The sequence below is a fragment of the Miscanthus floridulus genome, chromosome 6 (assembly GCF_019320115.1).
Source record: "Miscanthus floridulus cultivar M001 chromosome 6, ASM1932011v1, whole genome shotgun sequence".
Lineage (NCBI taxonomy): Eukaryota > Viridiplantae > Streptophyta > Magnoliopsida > Poales > Poaceae > Miscanthus > Miscanthus floridulus.
Window position 1 is genome coordinate 30320014 of NC_089585.1, and position 21955 is coordinate 30341968.

The following is a 21955-nucleotide window of genomic DNA, read 5'->3' on the forward strand; positions in this document are numbered from 1 at the left end:
GTCACCAATGCATGTTTAGTTACTAGTAACCTATACAACTGTGTTATGTTGTGGAATTTAGACAAAAGATTCTAACTATCCACTTAAGGAATAAGGGCCTTCCTCTCATACCCTACCATCATAAAATTGTAGTAGCAATTTTTTTTACCTCCACTCTGTTACGCACTTTTTCTTTAAATATGGCGGTGCAGAAAGTGACCAACAAGTAAATATTTATAGTTTTGTCATACGTTGTGATCGGAGGTGGCCTAGCACTCAATGACACAGGGTTTATACTGGTTTAGGCAATGCGCCCTACGTCTAGTTTGAGTCGATCGGTGACTTTATTCCTGAGCCCAGGTGCTTGAAGTTTGCAGTGGGGTTACAAATGAGAAGGAGAAAGATGGGGGGTACAAGAGGTCCAGTCGGACTTCGGTCGGACTCCAGTCGGAAGGGCCAAGAGTGATGGGAGACCCACTATGAGCTAAGTGTTCGAGTGTGTGCTCGTGGTTTGAACCTGGTGGTTCTGCTATTGTGTGCTAGTGAACTTGATCGATCTAATGAATCTGAATCTGTTGGGAGAGAGCGTATCCCCTTTTATAGATGAAGGGGATGGCCTTACAAGTGAGAGGGAGAGAGCAAGTATGCTACTGACCCTTGTTGCCCATGCCAGCGGGTACAGGATGATGGTAGGCACCCATAATACTGTTGAATGTTAGATGCACGTGGGAGGTTGTGTTGTCTTCTTCGAGTATGGCAGACGTCGGCGCCTGCCACACTGTTGATACCTAGAGACATGCAAGGGGTTTTACCATGTTCTCCTGGTATGGTAAATGCCGGCACCCACAACACTATTGATGCCTAGAGACATGTGGGGGGAGCCTTACCATATGGGAGTTAATGGCGCCCATAATACTGTAGGAGAAAATGTCAGCACCTACAACACTGCTTGGGTTCTACCGTCCCAGGAGGGTCATAGGGTACTGCCTGGTAGGTGCATAGGGTACGGTCCCTGGTATTGCGGTTTGACTCATGCACCCTACCTTACTTTTCCATCCGTTCCCTGGTCCTTACCAAGCGGGTGTTCCCGGTCGGTTAGTCCTAGTCGGCTCTAAACACGCCAGTTGGAGAAGAGTAGTGAGCAGGAGTTTGGTGCATCCCCAGTTGGAGACATGGGTCAGAGTCAGAAGTAGTGCTTTTGCCAGGCCTTCCAGTCAAATAGGTTGTCCAGAGGCGGGTTGGAGACCGAAGCGAGCTCTCCGGTCGGAGAGGTGGGCCAGAGTCGGAAAACGGGCACCGTTCCTCCTCGGCCAGACCTTTCGATTGGTGATTTTTGGTCACCCTTCTGGCCTGTATTTAGGTAATTGGGCCGGTCCATGAGTTGCGTGTTTGTGTGCAACGTTGCCTACTGGGCCAAGCCTTTGTTGGGAAGCTGGTCCGTGAGGGACCCCGGGTTTATGAACCCGACAGGAGCCCCCGAGCCCCTAGGCGATTCAAGTAGAATCGTCTGGGGGATTTTTGTCTTGACTGCGGATGCGTGCGAGCACACCCGTGGGTGTAGCCCCCGAGCCCCCGGACAATTCAGGTAGAATCGTCTGGGGGTTTTTCGTGTTGCTAGCGGGGGAGGTTTTTGTTTCATCAGCGGGTGCGCGCGAGAACACCTGTGGGTGTAGCCCCTGAGCCCCTAGGCGATTCGGGCAGAATTGTCCAAGGTTTTTTTCAGCGATTGTGTGAGCATGTTTTTTAGTTGAGACGGAGTCATCAACCAAGGCGTCGTTGTGCAGCCGAGGCAGTTAGTTTTGGTATCAGGCGAGGTAGAGCTCGTGGATCCTAGCGTCGGTGCACGCCGTGGGATCGGGCATGGCAGTTAGTTTACGGATCATACAAGATGGAGCTCATAGGTCCTGGCATCAGTGCGCACCGTGGGATCGGGTGAGTCAAAGTTAGGGATCCTGGCCTTGGTGCATCCCACGTAGACGAGGTAGTTAGTCAGTTAGTTTAGGGATCGGGCGAGGCAGAGCTCATGGATCCTGATGGGGCGAGTTCGGGGTCATAGACCTAGATGTTTTGGTATGCAGCCGAGGCATAGCCAAGGGATGGGGTGAGTTCGAGGTCGCAGACCCAAGCATTTGGTGTGCAGTCGAAGCATAGCCGAGGGATGGGGTGAGTTCAGGGGTCGTATACCTAGGCATTTGGTGTGGAGTCAAAGCGTAGCCGAGGGATGGGGCGAGTTTGGGGTCGTAGACCTAGGTGTTTGGTGTGTAGTCGAAGTGTAGTCGAGGGATGGGGTGAGTTTGGGGTCATAGACCCAGGCGTTTGGTGTACAGTCGAAGCGTAGCCAAGGGATGGGCATGAGTTTGGGGTCACAGACCTAGGTTTTTTGGGTGTCTTGAGCCCCCGAGCTCCGTTGGGCTTTGGTAGGGGTCAGTTTGAGTTGTGTGCGTTACCCCATCCTTGGTTTCTCACAACTAGAGGGGCTAAGCTTTGTCGCTTGCCTCGATCGCTCGGGCTCAAGTGACGCGCTCGGTGAGTTCGCTAACGGGTATGATTGAGTGGAATCCGGGTTCGTCGTTCATGATAGGGTCAGCATAGTCCTCTTGTGACATTCCACTGCTCCTTTATCTACAACCCGACAGATGCCTAGGTCATTTTAGACACCGACCCGGGTGGCCTGCTGGCCTCCCCTCGATAGAGATTCTATGGGCTTGGCGAGAGGTTTAGGATTAAATGAGAAGGTTGAGATAACCCTATCAGCTTTAGGGCAGACTAGGCGAGGGCCGTAGGGGCTCATCTGTGCTTTCTCCCCTAGCTCTGTTTGACATGGGGCGGCCTCAAGCCCTTCATAGGCCAGCCTTCGTGACGTAACACGGAGCATTGTGATGCATTTCGCAGCATGTGCGATGCTTTAGTTCCCGAGCTCCTAGGTGATTCAGGGCCCAAATCATCCTAAGGGCACGGGCGTATGGAATGAATGCGTGTATGAATGATTATATAAAGAAATAGCTAGGGTCGGTAGTGTTACCTTGATGACTCAAGTGACGGGGTTTGAAGAGCTCCAATTGGGAATGTCCGACCAGGACCCATGCTCGTCGTTCATGACGGAGTCAGCATGGCCAACATGGGGCGTCCCTTTGCTCCTTACCTATCTCTTGGTGTGTTTTTCTAAGCCGTTTGATCGACTTAGGAAGCCCGATGGTCTGTTTGATCAACTTAGGAAGCCCGATGGTCTCTCCTGGCGAAGATCTTGTTTGTTTGGGTTTTTTCAAGTCCCGCCTGGGGAGGCAGAGAGCCACCTGTGCATGGTGATGCTTTGGTTTTTGTGCTCGACGTGCGGTAGTGGTGGGCCATACCCAAGCCATGTCCCGTCTGACTACGCATCATTTTGTCTAACCAGGCGTTGTTCCGTCGGTTAGTGTGTGTCCCATCAGCCAGGATGCGTCCCATCGTTTCCCATCCACATTGAATGGGGAAGGGAGAGAGTTTTTCGCTCTAATCCTTTGCCCTTCTTTGGCTGTCATGTTTCTTCTTTAAATAGAGGGAGGGAGATGGCTTTTCGTCATAGTCCTTTGCCTGTTCTCCAACTATTGCCTCTCCCCCTTCTTCCTCCTCATCGAGAGTGCCTATATGCCACGGTGGTTCCTAAGTGAGAGGGAGGGTAAGCGAGGGGGAGGACTTATAGATCCTTTCATGAATCCGGAGCGCGATGTCGAGCTAGAGGCTGCTCGAGGTGGTGTGCTAGATTCATCTACGAGGCCTTTTCAGGATGGAGCCGTGTGTGGATTTTTTCTAGTGGATCTTCACCGGGTGAGCCTTGTCGGAGGGGAAGTTGCCCAGGATCATGCTGGTGGAGGGTTCCGTGCCTGCAGGTGCTCAGGTTGGCCAGTTCATAAAGTTTGATGAGATATCTTCCATCCATGGTGGCCATACCTCAATAGCAGCATCCCTACCCAAGAGCTACCTCGACTACAAGAGAAGGTTAGGAGTTCCATGCTCTTCTATTGAGCATCTATGGGTGCAATGCCCTTGAGGTACCCGTTGCGCTTGCCGAAGTTGAGGGAACTAGAACTGGGTGGGTCCCTTGAGGTACCCATTGTGCTCGCCGAAGTCGATGGAGCAGGAACTGAGTGGGGCCCCTATGGCGGTGGTTATGTTTGGTGGCGCATGTCGTGGCTTCTCCTTTGGCATCAGGTGATGTTCGTCGAGTGGTCATAGTAGTATTTGAAGTAGAAGTAGTTAGAAAATGTAATAGTTGAGCCTGTGGGTGAGCCCCTATGTGAACAGTTTTTGTATCAATGAATACATCAGTTCTGTTTTTGTGATAGAACCACTATCCATTCCTTATTTTTTGTCCTAGCATAACTTTTGTTTTTATCCTTTCTTTTTCGCACCTACCCATTAGTTCCATAGGCTGTAAGCTTTTAAGAACCTAGGCATGGCCCTGCGGGGCTCGACTGCTCATAACCGTAGGTCATGGCGGGGCACGTTCGGTTAGGAGTAAGAACAAAGTCACGTAGGGCAATCAAAGGAATGGAATGTGCTTCCATTCAGGGACAAAGTTGTTACCATGTGATAGTAAAAAAGAGAGGTAGTATTTAGTATTGTACCCTCATGGAGCCCCCGAGCGACCTGGGCTAAAAGTGTTTGGGCTAGGGTGCTTTATAGGAGCAAGTGTTGACTAAAAAGCGATAAGATGAAATTTAGGGGGAAAATGACGTAGCTGTTCAATGTTCCAAGTGTTGGTGAGATGGTTGCCATTATCATCCTCCAGTTGGTAGGTGCCTAGTTGAATCACTTCGGTTACTGTATAGGGTCCTTCCCATGGTGGAGAGAGTTTGTGTTTTTGCTTCATTGATTGGGTCCTCTGGAGTACGAGATCACTGACTTCGAGTATCCTCCCCCTGATCTTCCTTTCATGGTACCTATGGAGAGTTTGCTCATAGCGAGCGGAGCAGATGACTGTCATCTCATGGGCCTCCTTGAGTAGGTCAACTGCATCTTGCTGAGCCTCCGTGGCTCAGTCGTGGTCGAAAGCCATCACTCTTGGGGCACCATGGTCGAGGTCGGAGGGCAGTACTGCTTCAGCTCCATAGGCCAGGAAGAAGGGTGTGAACCATATGGATCAGTTTCGGGTCATTCTCAGGCTCTAGAGGATCACTAGGGACCTCTACAACCCATCAGCCTAGCGTACTTGTTGAGTCGGTCGAACATGCATGGCTTAAGTCCTTAGAGGACCATGCCATTGGCACGCTTGACCTGACTGTTAGTTCATGGGTGTCCGACCAAGGCCTAGTCGATCCTGATGCCATATCCATTACTGAAGTCTAGGAACTTCTTTTCGGTGAAGTTAGTCTCAGTGGTCAGTGATGATATAGTTAGGAACGCCGAACCGGTAGATGATGTCGAGGAAGAATTTGACCGCCTCTTCCTAAATGGATGTTGGTGATGGGCTTGGCCTCTATCCACTTGGTGAACTTATCGACTGTTATGAGTATCTGAGTGAAGCCACCTGGGCCCTTTTTGAGGGGTCCTACCATATCGAGGCCCTAGACCGTGAATGGCCAGGCGATGGGGATGGTTTGAAGTTCCTGTGCTGGAAAATGAGCATGCCGAGCATAGAATTAGCATCCCTCACATCTACGAACGACCTCCTCTACATCTCGTAGTGCAGTGGGCTAGTAAAAACCTTAGCAAAAGGCTTCTTTCGACTAGTGACCTTGGGGCCAGCGTGATGTCCATAGATCCCAGCATGGACCTCAAGGAGTTGCTTCCCCTGGTTGGTGGTGATGCACTTCATGAGCACCCCTGATGGACTCCATTTGTAGAGTTCATCACCGAGCACGACTGAAGGTCTTAGCATGTCGAGCGATCCATCGAGCTTCAGTCCTTTTAGGCAGAAGAACGTCCTCGAGGAGGTAGGCGAGTAGCGGCGCTCACCAGTTGGTTTGACCGAGTGCCAATACGGCGATGTCAGCGGGTGACATGTCGTCATAGAGGTACTAGGGGTCGGAGCCCCCGAGCATCGACTTGGCATCGAGGTCAGGAGCCTCCGGGTGCTGGCTTGGACATTGAGGTGTGTCTAGATTGGACCTTCCAGGACATGGGCGGACTGGCTCATGGAGATCGCTGATGAAGACCCCGCTCGGGGATGGATCCCGCCTAGCAGGCCAATTTTGCGAGAAAATCGGCGGCATCATTGTCCTTTTAGGGGACGTGATGCAGCTCGATTCCCTAGAATTTGTCCTTAATCTTACGCACCTCTTGGTAGTATGCCACCATGAGGGTGCTTTTGCAGGTGGACTCCTTCATGACCTGATCGACGACAAGCTTTGAGTCATCATGAACGTAGAGAATTGTAGCACCAAGTTCGATGGCGATGCGTAGTTTGTTGATGAGGGCCTCATACTCCGTGGCATTGTTCAAGGCTAAAAAGTGGAGGCAAATGGCATAGCAGAGCCTACTCCCATCTAGGGAGATCAAAACCACTCTAGCCCTAGATCCGGGTGCCATGACGGACCCATCGAAGTACATTGTCTAGTACTCCTGGGTGACGTCTAGGGTCGGTAGCTAGACCTCCGTCCATTCGGTAACAAAATCCATGAGATTGAGACTTAATGGTGGTACGGGGGATATACCTAATGTCGTGGCCCATGAGTTTGAATGCCCACTTGGAGATCCACCCCATAGCGTCGCGGTTGCGGACGATGTCTCCGAGTGGATATGAAGTGACGACCGCGACTTCATGGTCGGTGAAGTAGTGCAGGAGCTTCTGGGTTGCCATCAGTATGGCGTATTGGAGCTTCTACACCTAGGGGTACCAGACCTTGGGGTCGGTGAGTACCTCCCCGATGAAGTATATGGGCCCTTGGACCTTAAGGTGGTGTCCCGGTTCTTCCCTTTCGACAACCAGGGCGGCGCTTACCACATGGTTGCTAGCCGAGACATGGAGGAGGAGGGGTTCTCCTTGTTTGGGAGCAACGAGGATTAGGGCCAACATCAGGGATGCTTTGAGGCTCTCCAAAGCCTACTAAGCTTCCTCAATCTAGATGAAGGCGTCCGTCTTTTTGAGGAGCTTATGGAGTGGCATCCCTCGTTTGCTGAGCCGAGAGATGAACCGTCTCAGAGCAACCAGAGAGCTGGTGAGCCTTTGCACGCCCTTGACATTGCATATGGGGCCCATATTGGAAATGGCCATGATTTTTTGGGGGTTGGCCTCGATGCCATGCTCGGACATAATGTATCCTAGTAGCTTCCCCTTTAGAACCCTGAAAACACATTTCTCGAGATTCAATCTGATGTTGAACCTTTGAAGGTTTGTGAACGTTGCGGCCAAGTTTACGATCAGGTCACAAGCTTGAGTTGTTTTGACCACAATGTCATCAACATAGATGGTGATCATTGGTCTTGGCTGCTCGGCTTGATCAGGCTAATCAAGTGGGTCGATTTGGTCAGCGAAGTATTGCTACGTGCACCTTTGGTACATGGTGCCAGCGTTTTTAGGCTGAAAGGCATGGTTACATAGCAGTATGAACCATACAGGGTGATGAATGAGGTTGTGAGCTGATCGGACTCTTTCATCATGATCTGGTGATAGCCCGAGTAGGCATCCAGAAAGGAGAGGATCCCGTAACTCGAGGTGGAGTCAACTATCTAGTCTATGCGCGGCAAAGGAAAGTGGTCCTTTGGACATGCTTTGTTGAGGCTAGTATAATCAACGCACATTCTCCATTTCCTGGTCTTCTTTTTAACAAGAACGGGATTGGCATGCCAGTCGGAGTGAATACCTCTCTGATAAATCCAGCTGCCAGGAGTTTGGTGATTTCTTCGCCTATGGCCCTACAGTCTTTCATCGTCAAAATGACGCAAGTGTTGCTTAGTGGGCATTGAGCCTGGGATGAGGCGCAGCATGTGCTTGGCGACGTCCTGTGGTATGCTCGACATGTCAGATGGCTTCCATGCGAAGACATTGCGATTGGCATGCAGGAAATCAAGGAGCTCGCATTCCTATTTAGGCCAGGAGCTAGGGTCCCGAATCTGCACCATTTTGGTTTGGTCGATGGGGTCGATTCCCACCGCCTTGGTTTCCTCAAGTGAGGTGGAAGGCCATTGAGGAGTTTGGTTTGTTGCAGTCTAGGACTGCTGGGGTCAACTGACTCCCCTGAGCCATAGAAGCTCGGACGAATTGATGACCGCGGTGGCAAGCTCGAAATGCTCACAGTAGCACATGAAGGCGTGCTGAAAAGGCGCTGCTCATGGTGATGACACCATTCAGTCCTGTCATCTTCAACTTGAGGTAGGTGTAGTTGGAGATTGCCATGAATTTGGCATAGCATGGCCGCCCTAAGATGGCATGGTAGGACCCTGGAAAGTCCACTACTTCAAAGGTGAGGACCTCCGAGCGGAAGTTGGCTCGGTTGCCAAATGTGACGGGCAGGTCAATCTGCCCGAGTGGGTATGCCTGCGCTCCCAGGATCACCCCGTGGAAGGGAGAGACCGCTAGGTAGAGTTTCGACCGGGGGATGCGCATGGCATCGAGGGTGTTGACATAGAGGATGTTGATGCTGTTGCCTCCATCCATTAGCACCTTGGTGAGGCACTTCTTGTGGATGATGGGGTCGACGATGAGTGGGTAACATCTTAGTCTCATGACATGGGAGTGATGGTTCCTTCGATCGAAGGTGATCGGACATTCCGACTAGCTAAGGAAGGAGCGGACGACCGTCTCGACGGCGCATGCCTCCCTATAGCACACCTTGTGCTAGCGCTTGGACCAGATGGTGTTGGAACTGTCAAAGATCATGATGCATTCCCCAGGGTCAGGGGGAGCCGTCTTCGTCCTTGCCCACCACACCTCCTTTCTTGGCTACCAGTCTCCTTCTTTTAGCCCATCGACCTATTGTAGGAAACATTTGAGGAGCTCATAGTCCTTGTAGAGGTGTTTGATGGGCTAGGCATGTTTGGTGCATAGGTGGTCCATGAGCTTGTTGAAGTGGTCAGACTAGTCCCTAGTTCGGGCTGCTTGCCCAGTGTTATCAACTACGGCGACCAACGCGACGCTGTCCTGATCAGCACTGATTATTTTTGTTCTTCTTGCCCCTCTATGTGGAGGGGCCCTCGTCTTGGTCCGTGTGCTTGGCCTTGCCTTTGTCCTAGCCTCCGTTGAAGACCACTCTGACCACCTCCTCACTGGAGGTGTGGTTAGTGGTGACATCGACCAGGTCGCGGGTGGTACAGGGCTTCAGGCAGCCAAGCTTGTGGATCAGGGACTCGCAGGTCGTCCTAGAGAGGAATGCGCTAATGATGTCCGCATCGATGACATCAGGGAGGGAGTTGCATCATTGGGAGAACCTATAGATGTAATCCTGCAGGGACTCGCTGGGCTCCTGCTGGCAGCTCTTGAGGTCCCAGGATTTTCTAGGGTGGACATATGTCCCCTAGAAATTTTTGAAGAAGACCCTCTTGAGGGTCGCCCAGTCATGGATGCTATCATGTGGGAGGAATTCAAGCCATGCTCGAACATGTTCCCCCACGCAGATGGGGAGATACTGAATGATGAAATAGTCATCATCCACCCCTCTAGCTCAGTAGGCGAGTCAAAAGTCTTCGAGCTAAATTTTGGGGTTTGTCTCCCCGGTATACTTGGTGATGTTGGTAGGTGGTCAGAAGCGCTGTGGGAACGACACTATCTGGATACGCCGGTCAAAGGCCCATGGTCCTAGGCCCTCAGGGCTAGGACTCCGGTCGTCTGGCCGGTGACCATGCCTGGGGCGCGTTTCACCGCTCCCCTTGATGGTTCGGCCGAGACCCATGTCACCTGCCCTCATCACCGCTCGGTGGATGTCATCATCATGCCAGGCCTGATGCCAGTTGCTGATGATGCTGTGAGCATCTTGGTGTGGACCAGGCCAATCGTGTATCGGCAATTGATGTAGAGCAGGCGCCAGGTCAGACCGCGGCGCGACCGCTACCTCCTAAGCCACACTTGGTGGTTGTAGCGGTGAGCGGATGGAGCGATCAATCTGGCATGTCCCCACTCCCCCTGTGGGGAGAGAGGGCGCGTGTCGGAGTCGCAATGTGGAGCTTTCTGCCTATTGAATGGCGGCAGCTTCTACCAGCACCCAGAGGTTCTAGTAGACCGCTCGCTCCTAGGGGTCAACGGGCTTAGGAACGACGCGTAGAAGCATTACCGCAGCAGCGATGTTCTGGCTAGCCCAAGCGAACTATGCGGGATCATTCCCCTCGTTCATGATGTTGTGTTGGACCAAGCGGACATGACCCTGGGCTCCGCCCGCTAGGTCATGCGCATGGGGCGCAACGTGTCACACTGAGCGCGCCGACGTAGGTGGCGGCTGGTTCTACCACCGTTGTCATAGTTCCTCAACATGCTCTTGTGCAAATGCGAGGGCCCCCACATGTAGGTCTGGAGGGGTGTGAGTCTACGTAGACTCTACGACCATAGGTAGCTATCCTAGAGCGTCTGCCATAGCGCACTCCTAGGACAGACGGTGGCTAGGTGCCATGTTATCGATGCTAGAGCCGTCGCTCTCACCCTCATCATTCAAGAGTTCATGGAAAGTGGTAGGAGTATAGCTCACCATTCCCATAAATTCGGATGTGAGAGGGTATGGCGCTAGCATCATTCAGAGCCCCCGAGCGCACATGTCCATGAGGGACGCAAGGCCGTAGGGGAACCAATCGTACGGTGTTCATGGTGCGGTCAATACGGTCTCTTCGGATAATCGGCGTGAGATAGTAAATAGAGAGTAAATAACAGTATGCATATTACTCATAGTGGGGTTTATGCAGAGAGTTTGCTCAGAATAAAGCATAGATGCCTCATCATTGAAGTCATCGTGCGTCCTAGAGCCAATGGAGGGTGCCCCTTCGACGAGCACTAGAATGAGTGCCTCCTCACGGAGGTGTAGTACGCCGAGCTGGTCGGCGACGAAGTCCAGGCTTCCAAAGAGGAAGGCCTAGGATAGCTCGAAGACAAGTTGAAAGCTCTAGTTTGGTTTTGGTGAATTGATGAAACCCTAAGTGCTAACCTAGTTTATCAAGTGATCATGAGATAGGTAGCACACTTCAAGTGGAGAAGCTAATGAAGATCATAGCATGACAATGGTGATGGCATGGTGATGATCAAGGGCTTAAACTTGAAAAGAAGAAAGAGAAAAACAAAAAGCTCAAGGTAAAGGTATAATTTGTAGGAGCTATTTTGCTTTGGTGATCAAGACACTTAGAGAGTGTGATCACATTTAGGTTTGATAGCCGTACTATTAAGAGGGGTGAAACTCGTATCGGAATGCGATTATCAAAGTGCCACTAGATGCTCTAACTCATTGCATATGCATTTAGGATCTAGTGGAATGCTAACACCCTTGAAAATGTTTGTGAAAATATGCTAACACATGTGCATAAGGTGATACACTTGGTGGTTGGCACATTTGAGCAAGGGTGAAGAAGTTAGAAGTGAAATGGAGTTGGTCGCAATGATGCTGGCATCGGTCTACTGACCGGACACTGGGTCACTCGCTGGGTCACTCAGCGACCGGACGCTGAAAGGCTGCGTCCGATCGAACTGTCAGATGGCATAGTGGTTAGGGTTAAGCACCGGACGCTGGGCTATGTCCGATCAAGCTTGACCAGACACATCTGGTCTGCAAAAATAGGATTTGGACCCTTACTGCAAATGACCGGACGCTGAGGGTCCAGCGTCCGGTCAGCTCTGTCGGAGCGTCCGGTCAACATTTCGACCGTTGAGATCAAACATTCACAGTTGAACGCAGGTGACATGTGGCCGCCATCGGGCGACCGGATGCTGAGGTGCAGCGTCCGGTCAGTTGGACAAGAGCGTCTGGTCAGCCCGATCAGTACCCAGTGAAGGGGTACAACGGCTCTATTTCGTGGGGGCTTCTATTTAAGCCTCATGACTAGCTCAAGCTCACTCTATTGGCCATTTACATTGACATAGCAACCTTGTGAGCTTAGCCAAAGCCCTCCCACTCATCTCCATCATTGATTCATCATCTTAGTGAGATTGGGAGAGAATCCAAGTGCATTGCTTGAGTGTTTGCATCTAGAGGCACTTGGTGTTCGTGTTTCGCTGTGGATTTCACTTGTTACTCTTGGTGGTTGTCGCCACCTAGACGGCTTGGAGCAGCAAGGATCGTTGAGTGGAGGGTGGTGATTGTCTCTGGCTCCGATCGTGGTGATTGTGAGGGGTTCTTGACCTTTCCCCGGCGGAGCACTAAAAGGTACACTAGTGGATTGCTCGTGGCTTGTGTGATCCTCATCTTGTGTTGGTTGTGCGGCACCCTATTGAGGGTTTGGCGTGTGATGCCAATTAGTGCGTGAACCTCCAAGTGAGTGAATCGCTATAATGAGGACTAGCTTGCCGGCAAGCAAGTGAACCTTGGTAAAAATCATTGTGTTCATCATTGATTCTGAGGTGATTGGTCTTCATTGTTATTTATCTTTGTGATTGATTGGTTCTTCATCTACACGACGGTATAACCTTCTTGATCACTCTCTTTACTTTACCGCAAACAAGTTGACACGCTCTTTAGTGTAGCTAGTTGTGAGAGCTTGGTTGGTTGGTTGGTGTAGCTCTTTAGTTAGCTTTTGAGAGCACACTAACATAGGGTAGTGTCATAGCTATTGTGTGAATAGACACTATCTAAACAAGAATTATGGTAGGTGGCATTGCATTTTGAGTAGGCTAGTGCAACACTTGCTTCGCCTCATAATTATCTAACCATTTTGTTAAGTGTTGTTGTAGAAATTTTATTAGGCTATTCACCCCCCCCTCTATCCATTAGGACCTTTCAAGTGGTATCGGAGCCGAGGTCACCATTATTTGAGGCTTAACAACCTTCGGTGTTAAAATGGCTCAAATCAACAACACCAAGAAGCCACCCCAATTTGATGGCTCAAATTATTCTTATTGGAAGTCAAAGATGACCACACATATCAAGTCAATCAATAGAAAGGTGTGGAAGGTGGTAGAAACCAAAATTGAGATTGGTGATCTAGAAAATCCCACCACCGCCGAAGAAGTGCTTCTCCAAAACAATGACATTGCTCTAAGTGTCATTCATGATGCAATTGATGTGAGAATATTTGAGCAAATCAAAAATATTGAGATGGCTCATGAAGCTTGGAAGGAATTGGAAGAATCATTTGAGGGCACTCAAGCCGTGAAGGGTGCAAAGGCATATATTCTCAAAGAGAAGTTTGCAAGCTTCAAGATGAAGGAAGATGAGAGTGTGCCAGACATGTTCCATCAAATAGAAGTGATTGTCAATGATCTCAAAGCACTTGGTGAGAAGATAGAGGACAAGGACTTCTCCTAATAAGTTCTTGAGATGCTTGCCCGCAAGATTTGGCATTGTTGGTCACCTTACTAGTGAGGACCGGTTTGAACACAATGACACCAAACCAAATCTTAGGAAGATATCATGACCTGATGATGCTTATAGAGATGATGATGAGAAGGAAGAAAAGAGGGAGAAGAAAGATGAGAAGAAGGATGAAAGGAAGAAGAGCAGTGGCATTCAAAGCCACATAATCCAAGGGCAAAGCAAAGCAAGAAACATCAAGTGAGGAAGATGAATCTTGGGATGATGATGATGATGAGAAGATGGCTCTCTTTGTCAAAAGATTTGGCAAGTTCATGGTGAAGAAGGGCTACCAGTGCAAGATGAAAGAAATCTTCATTCAAGAACAAAGAAGATGTCAAGAAGGTGCTTCAAGTGTGGAAGCAAAGATCATCTTGTTGCTCAATGCCCATACAATAGCGACAATGATGATGACAATAAGAAGAACAAGAAGAAGGACAAGATGGAAAAGAAAGAGAAGAAGGACAAGATGGCATTCAAGAAGAAGAAGGGTGGTTCATATGTAGTCACTTGGGATAGTGATGCTTTCTCAAGTGATGATGATGATGATAGTGATGATAACAAGACCACCAAGAAGAAGGTTCTTGCAAGCATTGCTATTCAATGAGAAGCCTTCTCTCTTCGAATCTTCATCATGCTTCATGGCTAAGGCCACTAAGGTACAATCTTGTGATGATGAAAGTGATGAAGAACATGTTGATGATAATGAACATGAAAATGAAAATGATAGTGATAGTGATGATGATGAACCTACTAAGGATGAATTATTTGACATGCTAGAAGATGCTAAAGAACACTTTGACATTAAGAGAAGGGAATGCAAGAGCTTAAACAAGGAGGTAAAAGCCCTTAAGTAAGCCCTTGATGAGCTCAAAGCAACTCATGAGAAGCTAGAGGAAGCCCATGAGAAGCTTGGCAAGGCTCACAAAAAGCTTGAAAAGGCTCATTCCACTTTGCTTAATGAACAAGATAAAAAGAAGCATGTGGAAACTTGTGATGTACGTTTAACTTGTGATATAATTGATGAATCACTATCTATGCCTATCATTATTGCTCCTACTAATCCTTCTTGTAGCACTTCCACCTCTACCTCATCTAGTAGTGATGGTCTCACTTGTGATGCCTCACTAGTGATTGAGAATGAGAACCTCAAGAAGGAGGTCACTAAGCTCACTCACACCTTAGCTAAGGCTTATGGTGGTGAGGACCGCTTGCTTATGTGCTTGGGTAGCCAAAGAGCTTCTCTCTACAAAGAGGGATTGGGTTATACCCCCAAGAAAGGCAAAGTGGCCTTTGCTCCTCACAAGACTAGTTTTGTGAAGAACAACGGTCGGTTTTACACTAGTTGCAAGCAAGTTGGTCATAAAGAGCATGAATACAAAAACAAGAGCAAAAATACTAATGTATCATCCATTAAGCTTGATTCATGCTATATGCTTACTAAGGGCACAAATGGTGTGAAGGCTAAGTTCATTGGTAAACCATGGATGGGCTCAAAGAAGAAAGCCATTTGGGTACCAAAGAGCTTAGTGACTAACCTTCAAGGACCCAAGCAAGTTTGGGTACCTAAAAAGAATTGATCTTCTTTTAGTAGGTTAATTACAAGGCCAGAGGAAGGCATTGGGTTCTTGATAGTGGGTGCACTCAACACATGACCGGTGATGCAAGAATGTTCAACTCAATCAACACCAATGGCAATGATGGTTATGATAGTATCACATTTGGTGACAATGGCAAAGGCAAGGTCAAGGGGCTTGGTAAGATTACAATATCCAATGACATGAGCATATCCAATATGTTGCTAGTAGAGAGCTTGAACTTCAATTTGCTATCCGTGGCTCAATTGTGTGATCTTGGATTCAGATGCATATTTGGGGTAGATGATGTAGAAATCATAAGTGTAGATGGCTCTAACTTGATCTTCAAAGGCTTAAGATATGAGAATTTATACTTGGTTGATTTCAATACTAGTGAAGCTAGATTATCTACATGCTTGTTCACTAAGTCTAGCATGGGTTGGTTATGGCATAGAAGGCTTGGTCATGTTGGAATGAAACAATTGAATAGATTGGTTAAGCATGACTTGGTTAGAGGCTTGAAAGATGTTGTGTTTGAAAAGGATAAGCTTTGTAGCTCTTGTCAAGCTGGCAAACAAGTTGGAAACACCCATCCTAAGAAAAGCATGATGAGCACTAGTAAAGCATTTGAGTTATTGCACATGGATTTGTTTGGGCCAACACAATACACTAGTATCGGTAGAAACAAATATGGATTTGTGATAGTGGATGACTACACTAGATACACATGGGTATTCTTTCTAGTGGACAAAAGTGATGTGTTTGCAATATTTAAATCATTTGTCAAGGGCATTCACAATGAGTTTGAAAACAACCATCAAGAGAGTTAGAAGTGACAATGGTAGTGAGTTCAAGAATACTAGAATTGATGAGTTATGTGATGAATTTGGAATTAGACATCAATTCTTGGCCAAATACACTCCACAATCAAATGGCCTTGTTGAGAGGAAGAATAGAACACTTATTGATATGGCAAGGTCTATGCTTAGTGAGTACAATGTGAGTTAATCTTTTTGGGCTGAAGCTATCAACACGGCTTGCTATTGTAGCAACCGCCTCTATTGTCACCGATTGAAAGAGAAGACACCATATGAGCTCTTGAATGGTAGAAAGCCCAACATTGCATACTTTCAGGGTCTTTGGTTACAAATGCTATATCTTGAAGAAAGGCACTAGATTAGGCAAGTTTGACAAGAAATGTGATGAAGGATTCCTACTTGGTTATTCCACTACAAGCAAAGCATATAGAGTTTGGAATTTGGATAGTGGTACTCTTGAGGAAGTTCATGATGTTGAATTTGATGAAACCAAGGGTTCACAAGAAGAGAATGAGAACTTGGAGATGTTAGAGGCATTCAACTTTTAAATGCCATGAAGAACATGGATATTGGTGAATTGAGGCCTAGGCAAGTGAATGATGATGAAGATGATCAAGTGCAAGTGCTCTCTAACTCAAATGTGCAAGATGATACAAATCAAGTTAGTGCAAGTGGATCTCATGACAATGAACAAGATCAAGTGGTTAGTACATCATCTCAATCCAATGATCAAGCAAGTGCAAGCAATCAAGTTCCAATCCTCCAACCAACCAATATTACAAGAGATCATCCATTAGACACTATCATTGGTGATATTTCTAGAGGTGTACAAGCAAGATCAAGATTGGCACCATTTTGTGAACACTTCTCATTTGTATTATCCATTGAACCAAAGAAGATAGATGAAGCATTGAAGGATGTTGATTGGGTAAATGCTATGCATGAAGAGTTGAATAACTTCACAAGAAATCAAGTATGGGAGATGGTAGAAAGACCAAAAGGACATAATGTGATTGGAACCAAATGGGTCTTTAGAAACAAGCAAGATCAAGATGGGATAGTAGTAAGGAACAAAGCAAGATTAGTAGCACAAGGCTATACACAAGTTGAAGGTCTTGACTTTAGAGAAACATATGCCTCGGTTGCTAGATTGGAAGCAATTAGAATCTTGCTAGCCTATGCTTGTGCCCACAACATCAAGCTCTATCAAATGGATGTTAAGAGTGCATTTCTAAATGGCTACATCAATGAAGAAGTATATGTTAAGCAACCTCCCGGTTTTGAAGATGACAAGAAGCCCAACCATGTGTACACGTTGAAGAAGGCATTGTATGGCTTGAAGCAAACACCTAGAGCATGGTATGAGAGATTGAGGGATTTCCTACTCTCTAAAGGGTTCACAATGGGCAAGGTTGACACCACTCTTTTCATCAAGAAGATTGGAAAAGATCTATTTGTATTGCAAATATATGTTGATGACATCATATTTGGATCAACCAATCAAGACTTTTGTGATGAGTTTGGAAAGATGATGGCTAATGAGTTTGAGATGTCCATGATTGGAGAGTTGAGTTACTTCCTTAGTCTTCAAATCAAACAATTAAAGAATGGTACATTTGTGAGTCAAGGCAAGTACATCAAGGACATGATTAATAAGTTTGGCATGATTGATAGCAAAATCATTAGCACACCAATGGGAACAAATGGAAACTTGGATAGTGATGCAAGTGGAAATATGGTGGATCAAAAGTTGTATCGGTCTATGATTAGAAGCCTACTCTATGTGACCGCATCAAGGCCGGATGTCATGTTTAGTGTATGCATGTGTGCAAGATTTCAAGCCTCACCAAGAGAAAGTCATTTGAAGGCTATAAAGAGAATATTGAGGTACTTGAAGCATACACCAAATGTTGGTTTGTGGTATCCCAAAGGAGCAAAGTTTGAGCTAGTTGGTTACTCCGACTTGGACTATGCAGGATGCAAGGTTGAACGGAAGAGCACCTTGGGCACATGTCAATTGTTAGGAAGATCACTTATTTCATGGTCATCAAAGAAGCAAAATAGTGTTGCATTATCAACCGCCGAAGCCAAATACATATCCGCCGGTAGTTATTGTGCACAAATACTTTGGATGAAGGCAACTTTGAGTGACTTCAGAATCAAGTTCAAGAAAGTGCCATTGTTATGTGACAATGAGAGTGCAATCAAGCTAACCAACAATCTGGTTCAACATGCAAGAACAAAGCACATTGATGTCCGCCACCATTTCATAAGAGATCACCAACAAAAAGGGGACATTTGCATTGAGAGTGTAGGCACCTGAAGATCAACTTGCCGATATATTCACCAAGCCATTGGATGAGAAAAGGTTTTGCAAGCTAAGGAATGAGTTGAACATATTGGATTTCTCAAATATGTATTGATGCACCCCCCCACTCATATGACATGCCTCTCCTTCGAGCAATCCAAGGTAAAAGTTGATTGGCATGACATATATCTTTGCTAAGGACATGATTAGTGCATTCTAGTCACATTTTAATTTTATTAGGACCTTTCAAGTGGTTCTATTTTATTAGGCTCATTCATGAAAATCAAATGATTTTGATGTCTATATGGTATCACTATTGCTTCTATGCTTGACTTGATCTAGTGGTAGCATATGACATGTTTATGGGCTTGTAAACCTAGTGTTTAATCTAGAATATGAGCTCTAAGTGTTTAACTCAACATAGTACAAGATAACCCTTATTTGGAGGTGTGAAGAAGCTTGTCCTTAGATCAAACCGAGTTAAATATCTTTGGCAAATGATCTAGATTGGACCAAATTTGGGAAAATAATCCTCACCCCATTGATTGACATTGATAATCTCGACCCTACAAGTAATACTATCTATATTTAGCACCTTTGTGGTCATTGATGACAAAGGGGAGAGAAACAAAGATAGTAGTAAAAATAGTGAAAAAGGGGGAGAAATATCATAAAGGGAGAGAAACATAAAGAAATACTTGATGTATGACATAGGGGGAGAAAAGTGAAAAAGGAAAGGGATAAATTAAAATTTTGAGCACACAAGTAGGGGGAGCAAGCTCATGAACTTGTTTGGTGCATTTGAATGTGCATTTTCATATGTTTGCTTGCATGGCACAAGTTTTAAAATTCAATATCCATGCTTGTGTGGTGTATGCCAGCTGTCGGTTTGAATGATGAAATGAAAACTAGCATGCATAGGATATCTAATGCTTTCATTTCCAAATATTTCTAAGTGGTATTGAGCTAACCATGGTGCTAAGGATGGTATATTGGTGTACTCCAATTGGTATCACGCTTCAAAGGTCCATCTTTTATACCTTAGCATCATGTGGTAGACATTGACTCCTATATCTCCTATCTAAGCATATGTGCAAGCTACAATCCAAACTCTTAGCACATATGTAGGGGGAGCAATTGCTACCATTTGGGGTTCATGAAACTTGTCCATATCCTTTTACACATGGTAAATATGCTAGGACAAGCAACATGGATTCAATTGAATTTTAATTCATATCTTTGTATAAGGGTTGTCATCAATTACCAAAAAGGGGGAGATTGAAAGCTCTAGTTTGGTTTCGGTGAATTGATGAAACCCGAAGTGCTAACCTAGTTTATCAAGTGATCATGAGATAGGTAGCACACTTCAAGTGGAGAAGCTAATGAAGATCATAGCATGACAATGGTGATGGCATGGTGATGATCAAGGGCTTAAACTTGAAAAGAAGAAAGAGAAAAACAAAAAGCTCAAGGCAAAGGTATAATTTGTAGGAGCTATTTTGTTTTGGTGATTAAGACACTTAGAGAGTGTGATCACATTTAGGTTTGATAGCCGTACTATTAAGAGGGGTGAAACTCGTATCGGAATGTGGTTATCAAAGTACCACTAGATGCTCTAACTCATTGCATATGCATTTAGGATCTAGTGGAATGCTAACACCCTTGAAAATGTTTGTGAAAATATGCTAACACATGTGCACAAGGTGATACACTTGGTGGTTGGCACATTTGAGCAAGGGTGAAGAAGTTAGAAGTGAAATGGAGTTGGTCGCAATGATGTTGGCGTCGGTCTACTAACCGGACGCTGGGTCACTCAGCGATCGGACGCTGAAAGGTTGTGTCCGGTCGAACTGTCAGACGGCACAGTGGTTAGGGTTAAGCACCGGACACTGGGCTATGTCCAATCAAGCTTGACCGGATGTGTCCGGTCTGCAAAAATAGGATTTGGACCCTTACTAGAAACGACCGGACGCTGAGGGTCCAGCGTCCGGTCAGCTCTGTTGGAGTGTCCGATCAACGTTTCGACTGTTGAGATCAAACGTTCATAGTTGAACGTAGGAGACATGTGGCCGCCAATGGGTGACCGGACGCTGAGGTGCAGCGTCCGGTCAGTTGGACTGGAGCGTTCGGTCAGCCCGATCAGTACCCAGTGAAGGGGTACAACGGCTCTATTTCATGGGGGCTTCTATTTAAGCCTTATGGCTGGCTCAAGCTCACTCTCTTGGCCATTTGCATTGACATAGCAACCTTGTGAGCTTAGCCAAAGCCCTCCCACTCATCTCCATCATTGATTCATCATCTTAGTGAGATTGGGAGAGAATCCAAGTGCATTGCTTGAGTATTTGCATCTAGAGGCACTTGGTGTTCGTGTTTCGCTATGGATTTTGCTTGTTACTCTTGGTGGTTGCTGCCACCTAGACAGCTTGGAGCAGCGAGGATCATTGAGCGGAGGGTGGTGATTGTCTCTGGCTCCGATCATGGTGATTGTGAGGGGTTCTTGACCTTTCCCCGGCGGAGCGCCAATAGGTACTCTAGTGGATTGCTCGTGGCTTGTGTGATCCCCATCTTGTGTTGGTTGTGCGGCACCCTATTGAGAGTTTGGCGTGTGATGCCAATTAGCGCGTGAACCTCCAAGTGAGTGAATCGCCACAACGAGGACTAGCTTGCCGGCAAGCAAGTGAACCTTGGTAAAAATCATTGTGTTCATCATTGATTCCAAGGTGATTGGTCTTCATTGTTATTCATCTTTGTGATTGATTGGTTCTTCATCTACACAGCGGTATAACCTTCTTGATCACTCTCTTTACTTTACCACAAACTAGTTGACAAGCTCTTTAGTGTAGCTAGTTGTGAGAGCTTGGTTGGTTGGTTGGTGTGGCTCTTTAGTTAGCTTTTGAGAGCACACTAATATAGGGTAGTGTCATAGTTATTGTGTGAATAGACACTATCTAAACAAGAATTGTGGTAGGTGGCTTGCATTTTGAGTAGGCTAGCGCAACACTTGCTTCGCCTCATAATTGTCTAACCATTTTGTTAAGTATTGTTGTAGAAATTTTATTAGGCTATTCACCCCCCCTCTAGCCATTAGGACCTTTCAAGTGGTATCAGAGCTAAGGTCATCGTTATTTGAGGCTTAACAACCTTCAGTGTTAAAATGGCTCAAATCAACAACACCAAGAAGCCACCCCCAATTTGATGGCTCAAATTATTCTTATTGGAAGTCAAAGATGACCACACATATCAAGTCAATCAATAGAAAGGTGTGGAAGGTGGTAGAAACCAAAATTGAGATTGGTCATCTAGAAAATCCCACCGCCGCCAGAGAAGTGCTTCTCCAAAACAATGACATTGCTCTAAGTGCCATTCATGATGCAATTGATGTGAGAACATTTGGGCAAATCAAAAATATTGAGATGGCTCATGAAGCTTGGAAGAAATTGGAAGAATCATTTGAGGGCACTCAAGCCGTGAAGGGTGCAAAGGCATATATTCTCAAAGAGAAGTTTGCAAGCTTCAAGATGAAGGAAGATGAGAGTGTGCCGGACATGTTCCATTGGATGGAAGTGATTGTCAATGATCTCAAAGCACTTGGTGAGAAGATAGAGGACAAAGACTTCTCTAATAAGTTCTTGAGAAGCTTGCCCACAAGATTTGGCATGTTGGTCACCTTACTAGTGAGGACTGGTTTAAACACCATGACACCAAACCAAATCTTGGGAGATATCATGACCGATGATGCTTATAGAGATGATGATGAGAAGGAAGAAAAGAGGGAGAAGAAAGATGAGAAGAAGGATGAAAAGAAGAAGAGCGTGGCATTCAAAGCCACATCATCCAAGGGCAAAGCAAAGCAAGAAACATCAAGTGAGGAAGATGAAT

General features: G+C 46.6%; 1 pseudogene; it reads left to right on the plus strand.

Annotated features, from left to right (window-relative positions):
- Positions 1-21955, plus strand: part of LOC136457996 (uncharacterized) — a 76097-nt pseudogene that overhangs the window by 23150 nt on the left and 30992 nt on the right.